The sequence below is a fragment of the Strix uralensis genome, chromosome Z (assembly GCF_047716275.1).
Source record: "Strix uralensis isolate ZFMK-TIS-50842 chromosome Z, bStrUra1, whole genome shotgun sequence".
Lineage (NCBI taxonomy): Eukaryota > Metazoa > Chordata > Aves > Strigiformes > Strigidae > Strix > Strix uralensis.
The window spans coordinates 1,289,695-1,306,880 of NC_134012.1; the positions used below are offsets into that span (position 1 = coordinate 1,289,695).

The window sequence follows — 17,186 nt, forward strand, 5'->3', positions numbered from 1 at the left end:
TTCTGGGATTTTTTTTTTTCCAAAAGATTTCAGTTGTCTCCAAAACTACTTAGAAGGAGGCCTGTGTTGCAGTTTTGCTAGTGTTTCTGGTTTCTCATATGTTAAAGCACAATGCTGCATCTTCTAATGCCAAGAAGTGTGCTTCTTTAAGTAAAATTATTCGTTTGCCTGGGGTGATGTTTGCAGTATCAAACCAGGGTATGTGTCTATCCTTTTATGTTAAACAGGAAAATTACCAAACATAGACAAAATGTTCCCTATAAAAAAAAAGGGAGGGGGAGAAATTGCATCTGTTGCCATTTTCTATGTGTAAGATCAAAGAGAATATTCAAGTGAATAATGTGGAACATAAATGTGGTCCCTAAATTGGCCTGGATGGTAATTGAACATATTAGACTATAAACAAGAAAGTTGTATATAACATAAACTGGTCTCAGTATTTAGTCACTGACAAATTTGGTGCTTAAACAGCTGCAGATGAATTACTTGGTTGTACATGGAAGCATATGGAGCCTCCGAAACTTGAATATGAAATTAGCACTTTTAAGATCTAGCATGTTTTCAAAAAGACGTGAAATAATTCAACATCAAAACCAGCAACTTGCTACTGAGTGATCGAATAAAAGGCGGCCTAGTATCTTGCTAGGAATTTCAAGTGGGTGGGGCGGGGGGAGCGGAGATTCATTTATTTTGGCAAAGATACTCATCACATGGGAAAACTATAAAGTGAGGTGGAGGTAGATGCACTGTGTGTGTTCTGGGGGGGTTCTGGCAATCTTGCTCAATCTTTCGATGGTGTTCAGGGCCACCCACTTCCCCGGTGATGAAGCTCAGCCTGCGGAGTCTGTGCGGGCTTGATACAGCAGACAGCCTGGGGGGAATGTGCTCTGCTTTTTTCACCGAGTAATGTCAGGGGGTGGGTTTGGGTGACTGCCCCTCTTTCCTGGAGGGCGGCTCAAAGTCGGCCGTGTCACCTTTTTTCTCCTTTATCTGTACAGAAAAGCCAGGAGCTCTCTGGTTGTGGCTGAGGGGCGGCGCTTTCAGAGGCAGCGATCCAGTGGGTCAGGCCGAGCCTTGGTCGAGCTGTATTAATCTGAAAGGGCCATATCTATGATTCGTTTTCTCCTGATATCATTGTTCACGTCAGTTAGGAAGTGAATTGAGTTTAGAGTAGAATAAAGCAAAAGTAAGTAGAACAAGTGAGATGCACAAGTTGGATGTGCTCATTGTGAAGGAGTCAATCAGAGAGAGCATTGTTATGTAGGATTTATTCATACCTACCTGACAAATAAAATGCGATCTTAATCCCTTTTCTAGAACAGAGCATCCATCCAGAATGGAGGATACTCTGCTTTTGAAGTGATTAAACTGTTTAACAGTGAGAACGGAGTGATGAGAAAGCATGTCTGTAGTTGTCCCATGAGCTGTTCCTCTCTTTTGCTAAAACTTTGTGCTGCTTGAGACGAGTTACCCCTCCTCCCCCTGCCAGTTCCATCATTTTCCAGATCATGCTAAACAGCAGAACGATATTAATGCACATGCTTCTGCAAACACTATTTTTCTGCTATGGTTATATTTTTGCTTTTAGATAATGTGTAATTTAGGGAATATTATATTTCTCTGCCAAATTATGGCAGAGGTGCTGCAGAGCAGCACGGCAAAGCAGCATTGCATATGTTACTTGAGGGATTTGGCTACTCTGCCTGTTGAGACTAGTCTCCTGTCTCATCTCTTTTATGCCCTCTAAATGGTTAAAAAAATATACATCTATTTACATGTTTTTCATAGGAATCTATTCTGGAGAAAAGGTCTGAAAAGCTACACTCAAAGCTACATTCTAAACTATTTCTTAAATACTTTTAATTGGTTTATTAGGAAATATTCTAGAACAGATTTCCTGTCAGGGAACCCTTCTCCTTTTTTTAAAGTAAAATCTTTCTCATGTTTATATTCCTCACCTTTCGAGTTATATTTACTACAAATATTGCTATAAATTTCATTTTACTACAAATTACTGAGAATAGTCATCATGGCTTGACCCTGAATTTTCTGAAAAAGCTCAGAATGCAAGTACACTCCCAAGCCCAGTTCATTTGGTGTGGAAGGTTGGTCATGAAGCACATGTCCTGCTTCTTCACCAGGTGTACTGCCCAGCTACGGCTCTGCCTCTTTCTCCTCATTCCTGCCAGTTTGGGAACAGGGTAGAGCAAACTGAGTTTGTGTTTCCTCTCCTGGAGGATACACATGAAGTGTAGGGTTCAGGTGAGGATTCCTGCCACAGCACGTTATACCTCTCCTCACATCATCTTCCATAATGTTCTAAACCACTCAGAACCTCGGTCTTTCAGAGAATATCTTTATTTTACTGTATCACGCAGGGGACCTGCTTGATTGCGTACTCTTAATCCAAGGCTTGATTGCAAGCTCAGCCGTCTTTGTCCGTGAGAAATAAATGAGAAAAACAGACCTCAATGTGATGAGTTTGAGAATTTAGATAGTCTTGTGTTAATTATCCATCTTTATATTAGGTGTATTTTTGTGCATGTTTTGTACTACACTGTTTGAGGTTGTGTCCTGTGATAAAGCCAGGTGGACAGTAATAAATAATAACTCCAGGCAGAGCATCCATACTGAAAGCCAGTGGCTTTTCTGAGATCTTTCACTTAGTGTTAATGAAAGAAATGGATCTAACACAATAAAGGATTTTTTTTTCATTTCCTTTTTTCTATTTTAACAAAAAGTTTATTAGACAGTTAATTGTGTTGTATGGCTGCTGCTGAGGAGGACTCTGTTAGATGTTCCTAGGGAACATCATCTTGAAGGCACCTATGGAAATACAATGGGAAGGAAAGATGTGAAACTGAGAGCAGACTTCCCTGAGGTCAGGGAATATCCATGACTCCTTTTTACTTCCCTCTGTCTTTATGGGTCAGTCTTGAAAATCTCAGCAAGGTTTTTAGTTTAATCAGAACCAGATGACATGAAGAGTACATAATTAAGATGGAGGGGATTGAGGGAGCTCATATGGAAACTGAGGTAAAGAGCAATTCTGTTTGAAGGGAAAGGAATCAGGGAGGCAGCTAATATTCAGGTTTGAACATGCTTACAGTTGAGGTTGTGTTTTGTATGGTTGGATGTGTCTGTTTTCTGGTGGAAAATGAAGACAGAAAACTAAAGCAAGAAAGCTTCTGGACTGTCTTGGGGAGTAGGAAGGTGCAAAAAGGTGATGAGGAGTTTGGGTAATGGGCCAGGAGATAATCGATGAAAAGCTTGACCAGGAGAGGAGTAAAGGCGATGGTGACTACCACAAGGGTTGATGTATTCAGTGTCCCTTTGAGACTGACACCTTGCTAAATAAGCCATTTTTGGGGGCTTACTTTTCTTAGGAGCAACTCAAAAATCTCTTCTCTCTGAGCAGTTCCTGAACTACTAACAAGAAACCGAGGAACTGACAAGCTGATGCTTGCTTCTGAGAGATGAGAACAGATACAAATGTCCTCTAAATTAGTGGGGTTTTGTTTTGCTCTGTGTGTGTGTTTGGGACAAGTTGTTTTTTGTTTGTTTGTTTAGTCTTTCTCAGTCAGTGATCTTCCAAAGGAAGCTTTAATTGAGATTTCCATTGGATAAATGGTCCTGAATGTGCCTCCTGTGTTGGTGGTTCATTGCATTTTTGAGGGTTTTGCATCACACCAGTGGAAGAATTAATAGGATGTTCAAAGACAGCAAATGGTGGTTTTGAGTTAATAGGAGAAAGCTGTTGATTAGAAGACTGACTTTTCTGAACAAAAATGTCTTCTTAAGGCATGTAAGATTACTTATTTACAGAATATTGAAGATGCACGTAATTCACTAGTTATGATAATTTCACAAATGTAATAGTGCTGTGGGTTTTCCCTATCCACAGTGTTGCACTTGCTGGTTTTATGTTCTCTTTCGAGGTGGTGAATCTGTGTTGAGTTAGTATAAAGGTTACACATACTAAGTTTTGGAGAGAGTGACAGAATGAGAAGAAATTAATTAGGTTCCCTTACACATCACTTTCTGTTTGAAAGGTAACTTACACTTCCTGAGGTCAGCCTTTTAAAAAAACAAAGTAAGATAAAGCAACCATCAAAAATATTTGAGATGAAAGGTGTAGCTGAATCCATAAAGGTAATGAAGGACCTTTCAATGTGATCTTTCTGAACACACAGATAATACTGTACACAGGGGCTCAAAATCAGTTCAAGCCAAAATAAAATTTTTAAAGTTTCTCCTAAGAAGAACAGCACACGCAATCCATCTCCATGGCCTCATCCCTGCTGGTGGGAGAGGGTAGAATTTCCTCTCCAGTTGAAACTCCAAACTCATCTGTTCTCTGCGTGTATCTGGAGGTGTTCAGCTGAAAACAAAGTTTAGCTCTGGGCTGTCAGTTACATTTCCAGATGCATCTGTGTGTCTGACTTGGCAGTGTTGCTTCCATTTGCTGCCCTCCTCTTTGCCTATGATGGAACAGCTTTCCTTTTGGCCTTATTCTTGCACTCCACTGTACCCTGGGGAGTCCTGAAGCAAGAGTTCTCGATCCCAAGGACTCTGTGTAGGTGTGCTGAAACTTCTGCTTGAATCCATGCAATCCAGAATTGTGACCATTGCCATTTAAGTATTTATGAAAGAAACATTTAAAGTTTCATTTTAATGTATAATCCTGACAATACCAGTGCTGAAATAAAAACAGATGTGTTTGGTGAGTTATAAGCCAGATATTGAAAAAGTTGAGTGTCCTTTTATTGCTGTGCTGTTAGTATTCTTTATCTTCATCAACTTGAACTTGTCTCTCTGTATGATTCAGTTTTTATTCTAGCTTGTCCTGTTATGCTGAGTACAAACTGTGCCAGATTGTCAGTTTTATAAGTGAATCCCTAATGAATATAAAACTGTACCTACTCTACCGTGTGAATTTGATGGATTAGCAGTATAATTTACAAGGTAAGCTTATTTCTGAAGAAATGGTACAGGTTCCTATACACAGTAAATGAGCTATGGAGACTTCATGTTTTCATTACAAGTGTAATTCAATTTGTACTTCTGGAATAATCAGCAGTGAATATAAGAGATTTTTCTGACAGTCTTGTTTAAATAATGCTTTCTGCCTTAAAACTTAACTAATTCACTTCTTACAGTCTAATAAAATCTGAATTCTTAACAGGAGAATAAACCAAGAAAGCATCCTTTAGAAAAACTTTTTAAAATTTTTTTAAAATTCTTACAACATGCCACTATGACCTTTCTATGTCTAAGTGCTGATCTGGTAGTTGTTGAAGTTGGCTGGAAAGGTATGGGCAATGAAGACAGGGAAGAAAATTGCTCACTGTCATTTTCCATTACCACTACTTCAAATAAAGGCTAAGATCTAATTGCCTAGTTTTGAAGTTTCTTTAGCCACCCATGTCTTTCCAAAGGCAAAAAGCTCTCTGTCCTGTACTGTTCTCTCAATCAAGAGTCACACTAGAGGAAAACCATTAATTTAAGAACCATACACTTCAAAGGTTTATTTGTTGTTTTAAATGGAGCTGTGATCTCAGCACAGTTTACAGAGCTGTAAAGTTAGTCCACATAAAAATACAATAATAATATCGCATTCTGAAATTAGCGATGACATTATTTTAATTTCTGAATTATGAGTATTCTAGTTGTTGGTTCATGCTCTTGACTGATTCAAACTCCCACAGTGGTTTTTAATCTCACTAATTATTTTTTCATCAAATTAATTTATGGTGCCTAATTCAGATTTTAGGATCACTCTTACTTGTCGTACCGAGACTAAGTGCCAGAGAACGTATGTTGCCATTGTCACTAAAAGTCCATTTAGTTCAATGATCTGATTTTTTTTTTTTTTTTTTGAATTGAGCCTCCTGTATGAGGGCTATTGAACGTCATTCTCACATGAGGAATTTATATTTTTAGTGGCAGCTAATTAAGAGATGTGAAGAGCTGAGCCTTGATGCTTCAGTGAGTAATTACCTCCTCTTGATACTTACGTTATTTTAAATTTGGCTTATAAAAAGAGTAATTTGTGGCTTTCAGCAGAAGTGTGGCCGTCCCTGGAGACGGGAGCTGCTCAGCCGTGAGGAGCTGAGAGCCGCTGCATTAGCTGCTGCTGGTGGTGACACCGTGGGCACCAAGGCACTCGGGCGGGTATTTTTGGACTGGCTTTTGTCAGGAGCACAGCTGATCTCCTTGTCGGGGCTCGGTCCCTGCTCCCCCCCTCCCCAGGGTCTCGATGCTGACACAGCTGGCTTTCTGCCACCCAGGGATTACTGCTCGCAGGGGATTCTCCGCTGGCAGGGCTTTCACGTTTCCAGTTGCTTTGTGCTGCTGGAGCACTGTGAAGCGAGTAGGCCAGAGCATGAGAACAAGGACCTAAGGATTTACTGGTGTCAGATGTTAAGATTTGACTGGAAAGTTACTGTGGAACTCTGACCTTACCCTTTGCTGTGCTCAGCTAGAGGCAGAGGTAAAGAAACTATTTCTGACATCTGCCATCCACATAGTTCCCCTTTTGGCCATTTATTTAAGCAGTGTGCGTGCGTTTGTCCTATTTGTAAAGTATGGACAATTTCTGGGTTAACTTGCAGTTTAATATAATTTTAATAATAATACATTTATGTTTCTGTAATCTAGTAAATATATGCATGAAAGAGAGTAATTCTAAAGAAACTCATTACCGTCTAGCTTTTGTGTAGCACTTCCTAATAGATAGGCTGTTAAGGTACAGTTTAGAAGCAAACAGCTCTTTAGGACTTAAAACATTACTACTTTATTTCACTCAGTGCTTATTTGCCTGCATTAGTGTGTTCTGCTTGCTCCCTGCTATTTCATTGGTAATTGATGCACTTTTCTGTACCCAGGCACAGTTTCTTTTACAGTCTGCTTTTGTGGAATGCAGGTTTTAAGTATCAAATACTTATTTTTCTGTTGTCAAAAATTAATCATAAAGATTATGAAATGCTGGGTGAATTACTTCTGGATAACAGAAACAATGCTGTGACTGGAAAAGAATAGATAGTTGAGGAAAAACTGTACTTGAGAGGATTTAGTAATGCTGTAGGACTGAAAGTACTTGAGTTTCATTGAACGTAACTGTGAATGGCAATAACGTGAACACTTTGAAGATGATTGCTCCAAAACACTTTAATAAAATGCTCAAGTAGTTTGTACTGGAGGCTACTTTCTGTAGACATCTGTGACTCTTAAGAACGGTACTGTATTGGAGCATTTAAAAACAATGTCTGCAGGGCGGGGGGGCTGGAAGAATCTCGCGTCAGTATTATTCACTGCCCTTCAGTGGCTGGCAGCAAAATCGAAGCAGTGTGAAGTTCATTCTTCTTCCGAGACAGAGGTGTGGCAGGCTGGAAGCAGCGTGCTAGGTACTTATTTAAATGTGAATAATGCTACCATTTTGTAATTTACAGCGTGCTTTTACTTTATATTTAGTAAGAGGCCTCAGGCACCAAAGCAGTGATTGAGGTTTGTAGTGTGGCAAGGGAAAACTCTCTCCTTTCCTCTCTCCAGAACAAAAATTCCTATTTGTAGGGTGAAAGAGTGCATCACATAGCTAGTGTCACTTGCCAGAGGCCTGTGGCAGAGAGTGCAGCTGGTCGTTTTGGCAGCAGTGATGAGTAGGCAGCCACTGTAGTTTGAAAGTTGTTGCAGACTTCAGTGAAATAGTTAAATGTTATTGTTTGTGTTTCAGTGAAACAGAACCAGTGTCCTTGCAGGACTCTGGCGTGGCTTCTTATGGCATGGTCTTCTATTGACCTTTCTGGACTTGACATGTAGTCAGTTTTCCTTGTAGAAAACCAGAGTAACTGGAATTTTGTGGTATATTAGGTCATCTGCGTGCATGTTTTGGCATTATTTGTTAAACTGGCACTAAAGCTGCAAATAATATTTGAGCACTCTAGGTGTCTTGGCCAATAGCTCAATGCGTAGCCTTCCTGGAACATCAAAGATCAGGACATTGACTCCAAAGTCGGTCCTCAGATGAGTGGAGGAAGTACAGTGTAGGTACAATGTGTGGGTGCAGCAAAGCAGTAATTGTGAATTCTGATGATCTCTCCTCATGGTTTTTCATAGAGACTTAAAATAACTGCATTAAATGCAGTGTGGGTAGAAAGAGAAGCATAGTAATGATTTAATAGTTGCTTCATGAGAAGATTTTCTACTGTTTAGCAAGTTTGAAGAGTATTCTCTGTAGTGGGTACTGACAGGCACATATGAGTTAGCATTTGCTATCCGGTACAAGAAACCCTCATAATGTGTTTCACTGAGATTTTAGTCATGATTTCTTAATATATATAATAGATAGGAAAATTACAGAGAAAATTAATGGAATTTTTGGAAAACTATTGGAAACAGAACCCATTTTTTTTGTTCCCCAGAACATTTTGAATGTTAGACACTGCTTGGTCATTTACTGTACTCTACACTCTTCTAAAATAATGGACTGATTTAAAGACAAATTCTGCTTCGCATTTTTTTCTGTATTTAAGATTGTTTGCAGACTCTTCTACAGGAAAAAAGATTATTTAAAGCAATTATGAAAATCAGTATCATTCCCTTACAGTTAATTTCTTGTTTTTACCTGCTGGTTGGATTCAAGAATGCCCTGCAAAAGAATGCTTTTTCTTCAGTCTCATTCCATAAACTTCTCTAAAATTCAGGGTAGAAAGAAAACAGGAAAATAGCATGAAAGAATTGAGGAGCTGCAGATTAGAAGTATTAAGATTGTTACTGTTCATTCTTACAGATAGAAAATTGGCTAGAAGACTGCCGGCCAAGATCTGAGATATTCAAAATGGTCTGAACTAAGCATGATGAAGGTGAGGCTTCAGAAGCTTACAGAGTCTTACGAGGTGGTATTATAGAGCTGAGAGTATAAAACAGAGATGTAAGTGAATTAACATTTGACAGGATAAAAAAATTAACCAAGCACAGAAATACAGTCTTCTCATTATGTTTGATTCTACCATTTGGAGATAGAGTTGGAACATGTTGGGATATAGCTTCCTAGAAAATCTCTTGTTTTAGGCAAGATTTAATGGAAGAAATGAACAGATCCACTGTGGTGATAGAGTAGTTGATTTGTTGGGCATCAAGGTCAAGGACTGTGTGGTACCACTCACTGAGTACAGTAGTAGGTGAATTATCTGTATATGTAGATATGCACTTATGAATTCATATGCATAAATTAAATTTACACTTTGGTTTGTCTCAGAAGAGATTTTTAAGACTACTGTCATAAACTTTTGATATATAACTTTATCGTTTTATTTGCACATTCTTACCTGTTCTGATACAATGATCTTTTGAAATCTTGATGTGCAATTACATACTTTTGGCATTCAGCTTTCTCATTCTTAATTTTAACAACATGAAGAAAAGACCCCTGAATAACAACTTGCAAAGTTTAACAGCCATTGTGCATCCTTTTTTATGCTCCAGACTTTGAAATATATTTGAGTGTTGTTTGACTGACAAAACATTCTGGTGATTTAAAAGTTATATGGCAATAGCATTTCAGTGATTCACTTTGCTTTTAATAGCTACACTTTTACTGTAGGAATGAGATCTAGCGGCTTAGTAGAAGGCAGTCCTCCTCTGATACATCTGATTTCTTTCTTTTTCACTTGAGATGTCTGTTTTCAGAGAAATTATTCTGCATTTCCTAATACATAGGAGAAAAGAACTAGACTTCTTAAAGGAGGGAATAGAAATAAGCTTTAGGAATGTGAAAGCAAAAATTTTTACAGTGTTTCCCAAACTCTGTGGCACATTTTATCGTAAGTATGAAAAGTATCATAAAAGTTTAGATAGTTGTGTTATATGACATATTTTCTTGCCAGACATCTGAGACTCTTGCATAGCACTCCAAAATAGTCATCTCAGTGATAGATTTGGTAATGACTTTTATTCCCTAAGAGGAAGTCAGTGCAGTGTAATAAATTAAGATTTCGCTAATGCATAATAGCGGTGAGGGATATTCACTTCTAATTGCTGAGATAACTACTGTTTCTTAGCACTCTGCAGAACGGAATCCATGCAGACTATTTCTAGGCTATAATCTCTCATTTCCTATGAGATTTATTCAAGTAGGCCCTTTCCTCCACACACAGGCTGTGGCATCTGCTCGCGTGTAACTTTGCAGAGCTGGGCGTTTGCTTAAAGGGGATAGCAAGCATCTGCAGCATACCAAGATGACTGCATCCATGTAACCCCAGCGTTTTATGAAGCAAATGAGTCTCTGTTCATGTGTTAGCTGCTTTCATCCATACAAAATGGAGTTGTGGAGTAATTCAGTGTGCTTTATTTAAGTTGTCTACTGTGTGTACTCTCTCCATCTGTGAGGCAAACTGTCGAATCCATGTTAAGCTTCTGTTACTGTAAATCTAAGGAACAAGGATTAATTTTCCAAATTTTCTTTTTCTCTGCTTAGAAATTTTACCATTTTTAATCCAAATGAAAGAATGCACAGGTGTTATTGAGATAGGTACTAATCTTTTAGGCCCAAAGCTTGTGTTGTTTGGAATGCACATAATAATAGCAAACCAAGAGAAATATGTCAACTTTGTTGGAAACGTCACAATATATGTAAGTGTGTGCACACACATAAGTATGTATTTGTTTGAAATGAGAAATCTTAAGAAAGTATTACTGTCAAAATAAAAGTGCATGGTGTAATTACTCCGAAGAAATACTTGGTGCTTTTGTTTTTCTGTGCATGATACTATCTCAATATTTATATTTGAAGATGAATTCCAAATCCAATCCTTGGCTGATAAACTAAGTAACAGACACTAGCCTACCTTTTTTTTAGGTGAGTCTGCGTGCTGTGAGCATGGTACGAGATGGAACTAAAATGTTTCACTTCAAATTCTCCTGTTATTGATAGTTAATTATATTCCTGACAAAAGAAGAGGCAACAAAAGCAATTTGTTGAGTAGCATTTGGGAAGGCAGTGTATGTCTTGCCTGTTACCACTGTAATCTAAGACTGCTGTTTCATATAACAAGCTCCTGTGAATTTTCTGGATTTTGGCAGTACCTTGCCCTGCCTCTCCCATACTTTAAGTGGCCTTAATACAGACAACTCAGATTGCTTCTGGGAGGCTTATTCGCCTTTCAGGACTATTTTGGTCAGGGAGTGATGCAAACCTGTTGGTTGATTGTCACTGGGAACAGATGCATCACTTAAACTGTACTTCTGAAGAGTATTATATATACAATCTCTCTCTGCTTAGTCACTTAGGATATAAAAGTCTTACCACTTCAATGAAAAGTATAGCAGTTCATGAACATTGTGAAACATGTATTAAAAGTTTTGATGGATAGTGCAAAATTTCAGTTTGCTAGTATGAAAGAGTGCTGATTTCTGGATGTTCAGATTAAAAAAAAACCAACCTAGTACAAAAGTTTACAACCATTCTGCATTTGTACTGTTATTTTGAAGGTTCTGTCAAGTTACATAGGCATTTTGCAAATACATAAAATACAGGAACTTTTCTGCCAAACTGGGTGATAATGGATGTTATGGATTACTTCCCCCCACCCCCCCTTTAACGCAGGATGACAGCCTGAAAGAAGTGGAGCAGTAATTAGTAAAAGAAAGTGAAGGTATAACAAGCAAATTAAAAATCAAAAGAGCTGAGGCTGAGGAGTTGGGCATTAGGTAGAACATCTAAGTGACTTTGAAAGCCTTCCTTGGTAAATGTTGGTGACTCTGAAAGTTGTTCACCAAGGAGGAAGTCAGGAATGATGGATTGTCAGTGTAACAACTAATTTCCTTCAGATAGAGGACATCCTGAAAGAGAATATGTTGTCGTTGGTAAATGACTAAAAGATGTTTGCAGTACATGGACTTTTTTCTGATCTATATCTCTTCATTTGGTAGAAGAAACGCACTCGCTTGGAGGAGCAGGTTGTTGGGTGGTTTTTTTGATCTCTCTACTGTGTCTTGGCTATCACCCAACTGTCTATTAGTTCTTGATTCTTCATTTTCTGTCACTTCCTGTCAGACATTTCATAAAGGATCAGTGCCAACCTTCTTATTTGCATCCTGTGAAAACTTTGAAATAGAACACAGTGGTTTTGGGTTTACGGGTTTCCAGAGATTATGTTCAGTCTGTGGTGAAGAGATTGACAGTGCCCTTTTGTGGTTTGCTCCTTTTGGAAACTTGATAGAGTTGATCAGTGCTTTGTTTCTGATGAGACCTTGGGAAAAGTTTAGACTTGGCAGCTCTTCTCATTCCCTTCTTGTTTCCCTTGCCTTGGAGAAGGAGAAAGCATCTCCAGCAAGATTGTAATCAGGCTTCCCCCGTCTTTCTGAGACAGCAAGTATGACTCAGTACATGGTTTTCATGGTGTGGTTACTGAAAATACAGGGTAAAGCCAATGATTTGCATTTGATTACAGCAGTTAACCAGTTAGGAAGTAATGGGTGGAGGTCACTGTGTGCTGTCTGGTCACAGGTGCCATCTTAAGGTGTGTTCTGCACGTATACAACACTGAAACCTTCTTGCTGTGTCTGGGGTGAAGTCCAGCTGGGTGGTTAGCCAAAGCTGAGTGAGCTTGACCTTGGAGAGGAGACAACAGGCCTTAGAACAGCTAATTGTGCCTCACCCTACCCTGCAGTTCAGGTGGTGGCTGTGGCCCCTGGCAGTGCTGTAGCGTTGAATCTTGATACTTCATGGCTCTGTTGTGTAATCCTGGTAGGACCCAGGCCTTGCCTACGACCTAAACATTGAAGAGGCATAAAGGATTGATAAGAGGGGAGCATCCTGCCCCAGAAGGCACCAAAAACTGGATGATTGCCCCAGAAGCATGAAGACAGCAAAATTCTGTGGAAACTGGGGGAGAAGTAAAGGTGGGAGGGAGAGACCATGATCACCAATTCAATTCAAGACCGAAAAAACTTGCCCCCCGACACCTGCAAGGAGCATGTGTGCTAATTTACACAGCGAGAGAGGCTAATTTAAATCTAACTAACCAATAGCAGGTGGGATGGTAATTACAGACCAAGGACTGTAAACTTAGATAGGTTTTTACTAATCACATAATAGGATAAATAGGGTGTAGTTCCATTGTGCAGCGTGCCAGCTTTGTGGAATTACCCCCTAGCACCCATCTTTGCGCAACTATAGAAGAAAGCTGGTACCTCAGCTCTGGGTGTGAGATTGGCTCTTGCACACTGGGTAACCAACCTTGTTTGAGGGACAACAGTGCTAGCCCTGAATCAGGAGGAGAGGCAGCTCCTGGAAGGAGCAACCAACAAAAAGTATCATGGCACTACCAAGTGTAATAGTATTAAAACTTAAAGGCATAGAGTCACTGAGGCTTGAGAAAACAATGGGCAGGGAGAGGAAAGAAGTGTCTTTTTTTTTTTGTCTTTTTTTTTCTTTTTTCTCCTTGCTGTTGTGGGGCTGCTCCTGATCAGACTTGTCTGCAGGACTTCTGTCACAGTGGACACATGAAGCCCTAGAACAGAAAATTTCCCATTTTATTGACAAGGTCGCTGTCATGACTACTGCTATATTAGTAACTTGTAGCTTGCAGCTTATTATTTTATTCTGTATTGTAAGAACTGGATAATCCATTGTTGTATTGCTGTGTAATTCATACTTGTGGCAAAACTCCTCCTGTAAGGTCAGACACGGCTCCATTAGGTAATGCTTTACTGGGAAACTGACTTGGTTACATAAACATGTCAGAAAGTTTCCCAGTAAAGCATTACCTAATGGAGCCGTGTCTGACCTTGCACATAAACGTATCAAAAAGACCATGCCGAGGGGTGTTTGAAAAGTGTTGTTTGCTTCTGTACTGTCACAAACTAGTGCCCTGACATGGGGGATTGTTTGCCATTATGATCCTCATAGACAAGCTCTGAGCTACTCGGATTTGATTACTGCAGGGTTCTTCTTCTTCTGGTTGCCCTTCCTACATTATATGAGTTAAGGTCACATGTTTGCCTTTTTCTTCAGCTTTTTCGATGATTTTATCTATGTTCTCAAATGTCTTAAAAGTCAGTAATAGAATATATTCACTGTAGATGATAGTCCTTTTTTGCACACGGGTTGGGCTCAAAACTGTTTTTGTTCTGCAGAATGTGACCCGAGACATGAAGCTGGGCTTCTCTTAGAAAGAGTTTGTGTCTTGTGGGCTGTAGAAGAGTTTTTCCTAGACAGGAAGTGCTCTCTCGGTTCCAGCTTTACTGCAGGTCTATGCCAAGCTGTCCTGTGAAGTGTAGAAGAGCTGGACTGTCAGCTTCTTAGGTTTATTTGGATCCCTTGCTCAAACTCTTAATCGCTTCATTTTGCCCTAATGAAAGGTTGGAGCTAGTCATTAAGACCGCTTATTGTCATCGTCGTCACCAATCCATCAAGACACTGTCTTCTCTTTCCTGCCTATCACCACAACGTTGGAATAAACTCAGCTTTCCCATCCAAGAAAATACTCAGCGTTATTTGGAATATAGACAAAATATCTCCTCCTCGATTGTTCTTTTCACTCTCGCTAATGGCTGTATCGAGATGCCGAGGATTGTGTGGTACTTAGGAAGCGTTTAGACAGCTGTTGCCTGCTTATATTGTCTGCAAGGTACATATATTGGTTTTGAATCCCTTGCTTGCAGTTGAAAGCAATAAAACAGATTGTAGACAACTCATTTTGGTGTTTTGATAGTTTTCGTAAGGTATTTTTCTTAGGTAATGTGTCCTTCTGATGTGAGGCTTAAGTGACAAAATGCTGAGAGATGTGACAGCTTGTGCATTGAGCGGGGAGTGTTCAAACTGTGCTTTTCAGTAGTGATTTACTGCTGTATACCTGCACTACCATCGTGATTTTTTTTCCAAAAATATTTGTACTGCAAGAAGAATGTGCAGAAGTGGCTAATGCTTTAACTTTGTTTTTTTTAAATGGAATACTTTACAAGTACTGTCACTGCAGTTTTACCCAGATACAATCAATAGAAGCTCAAGACTATTAGTGTGCTTTTTCTTGTATATCTCAGCAGTTACTGGTCACACTGAAACAGATGATTTTTGTATGGCTGGCCAGTATAAGCTGTAGTTAAAACAAGGATTTGGGTATGATCTGTGAACATCCTACCTGTGGTTGCCTTGCGTTACTTCTCCATCACCTTGGGCTGCTGATAGTGATTGTAATTTTCACATTTGTGTAATAGTTGAAGTATGTTTATGTTTTGTGTTCAGATATTTGGACTAACTCTTTACAGAAATGGATTTTTATGTGAATAGAAAGAGGACAGGGAAGATTAATTTGATTTTTAAATGCTAGAAAAATGCTAGGAAAGCAAATGTGTCTCTTATGCCTTAAGGAATAGAGAAATGGCAGTGGTGCTCTGGGTTTGGTCCAGTTAACATTAGTGGAGCATTAATCACTGACTATTACTGTGAGTTGTCATGGGTTGTACAAAATACTGGTAGTTGCAGTATGTGTTTACTGTAAGATTTATTTATGAAAAACCTAGTTAAAATCATCATTTGAGGAGTATATTCCTATTTTTATCAAGTTCTCTTTAATGAAAGATACAGCGTATGTTAGTGGCTTCGGCTGAAGAGGTCGCACTTCTCTGAAGCGTTTCTAGCACCTCATGGTTTCTTACACAGTTCTAGTTCTATTTTCTTCGTTAAAAAAATTGCTATTCTCTCACATCTCTTAAGTGTCAGGTTTCATGTGGGGGCAACTGATTTCTGTGACAATGCCAAATGCAATTCTGAAGTACCTAATTCAGTCGCATTCTTGAATTACCTACCCTTGGTCACACCGCGTTATTCATAATTCTCACTCTTTCCCGTTGTGCCAAGTTAAATGGAATCCATCTCGTTCTGTACAGATCAGGCTTGAAATCGGGGAGGGAAAGAATAGTGCAAGGGAGAAAGCATGATCCTGTTACTCATTGACAGAGTGGCGTGCCTTCCAGAAGGTAATCTTCCAGTCTCCTCTCCCAGGATGGAAATTTGAAGTAAGTTGGAGGAGACAGATGCAAGCAGGGAGGAAGGGGAGGGCTGTGGGCGACTGTTTTCCTCCCCCTGCGCAGCTTTGTCTGCAGGGGCTGGGACCTGCAGTCCTCTTGGCTGGTCCTTGGGGCAGTACCTGTGGGCAAGAGCTGTGGGAGTGGAGTCCCTTGCACGGGCCCTGCGGGTGGGCTGGGGTCTCTCTTCTCTTGGGCGATGGTGTTGGGAAAGGCAGGCCTTGCCATGGCCTCCTGTGTTTTTCAAACGACTCGGTGAAGGCCAAAGGCTCGGGTGAGTTCTGACAGTGCCGGGTGAAGCCGGTAGGGGAGGAGCGGGGTTTGGGTTGCAGAGTGCAGTTTTCAGGGCAAGTGAGGAGGTCTGTGCTTCCATCGAGCTTCAGGAGGACAGCAGCAGGTAGCAGCTGGGAGCAGGCACCCTCCAGGGTACGTGGCAAATAAACCAGGCCAGTAAACCTGCAGTGCACTTTAGTCTGTGCAACCTGCACGCTGAAGGAAATTCCTACGTGCTGTAGAGAACTGAGGCCTTATTTTGATCTAGTACTCATTGCTGATCTTAGTGAGAATCCTGCTGTATTTGGTCTGTTTCTTAAGCAAAATCTTGCATTTGCAAGTGTAAGTACAAGCTTGCCATGTGACCACAAGACAAACTGCCTGTGCTGGCCCTTTGAGATCTTCTAAGCCTTGTTTGCTAAATTAGTGGACTAATTAGAGCATGAGGACAGATGAAAACTGGGCATGAGGTAGAAACGTTTTCTTTCTAAATGAAACCTAAGTTCTGTTGAAGAAAAGATGCAAATACATGCACTTCCATTTTCTAAAGACTTTTGTAAATGATTACTAGTGTGATAAGCTTTGGAATTATTTAAGCAAAAAGCTATCTCTGAGTTTCTTCATGAGATGAAGTGTTTGTACAAATTGTATGCCTTCCTACCTACAAAGAACAAATTAAAATTCAGTCCTAAAATGTAGCCTGTTAAAATGATGCTTTCCCAAAGTGTCTTCCTTCACTAGAGGAGATCAAGAGGGTTCGCGCTCTGTTCTCCTCCAGGGAAGTCTGCAGTGTCCCAGTGAATAAAACATGCTGTACTCTGCAGTGACTGTGCTTTGAAAAACACTGAAGCAACTATTTGATGTAATGCTGTCACCGACAGTCCATG

At 39.9% G+C, this 17,186-nt stretch overlaps 1 protein-coding gene across 7 annotated transcripts in view; it reads left to right on the forward strand.

Annotated features, from left to right (window-relative positions):
• MCTP1 (multiple C2 and transmembrane domain containing 1) overlaps positions 1 to 17,186 on the forward strand; it is a 277,441-nt gene that overhangs the window by 61,942 nt on the left and 198,313 nt on the right. The gene's annotated exons all lie outside the window — the stretch shown is intronic.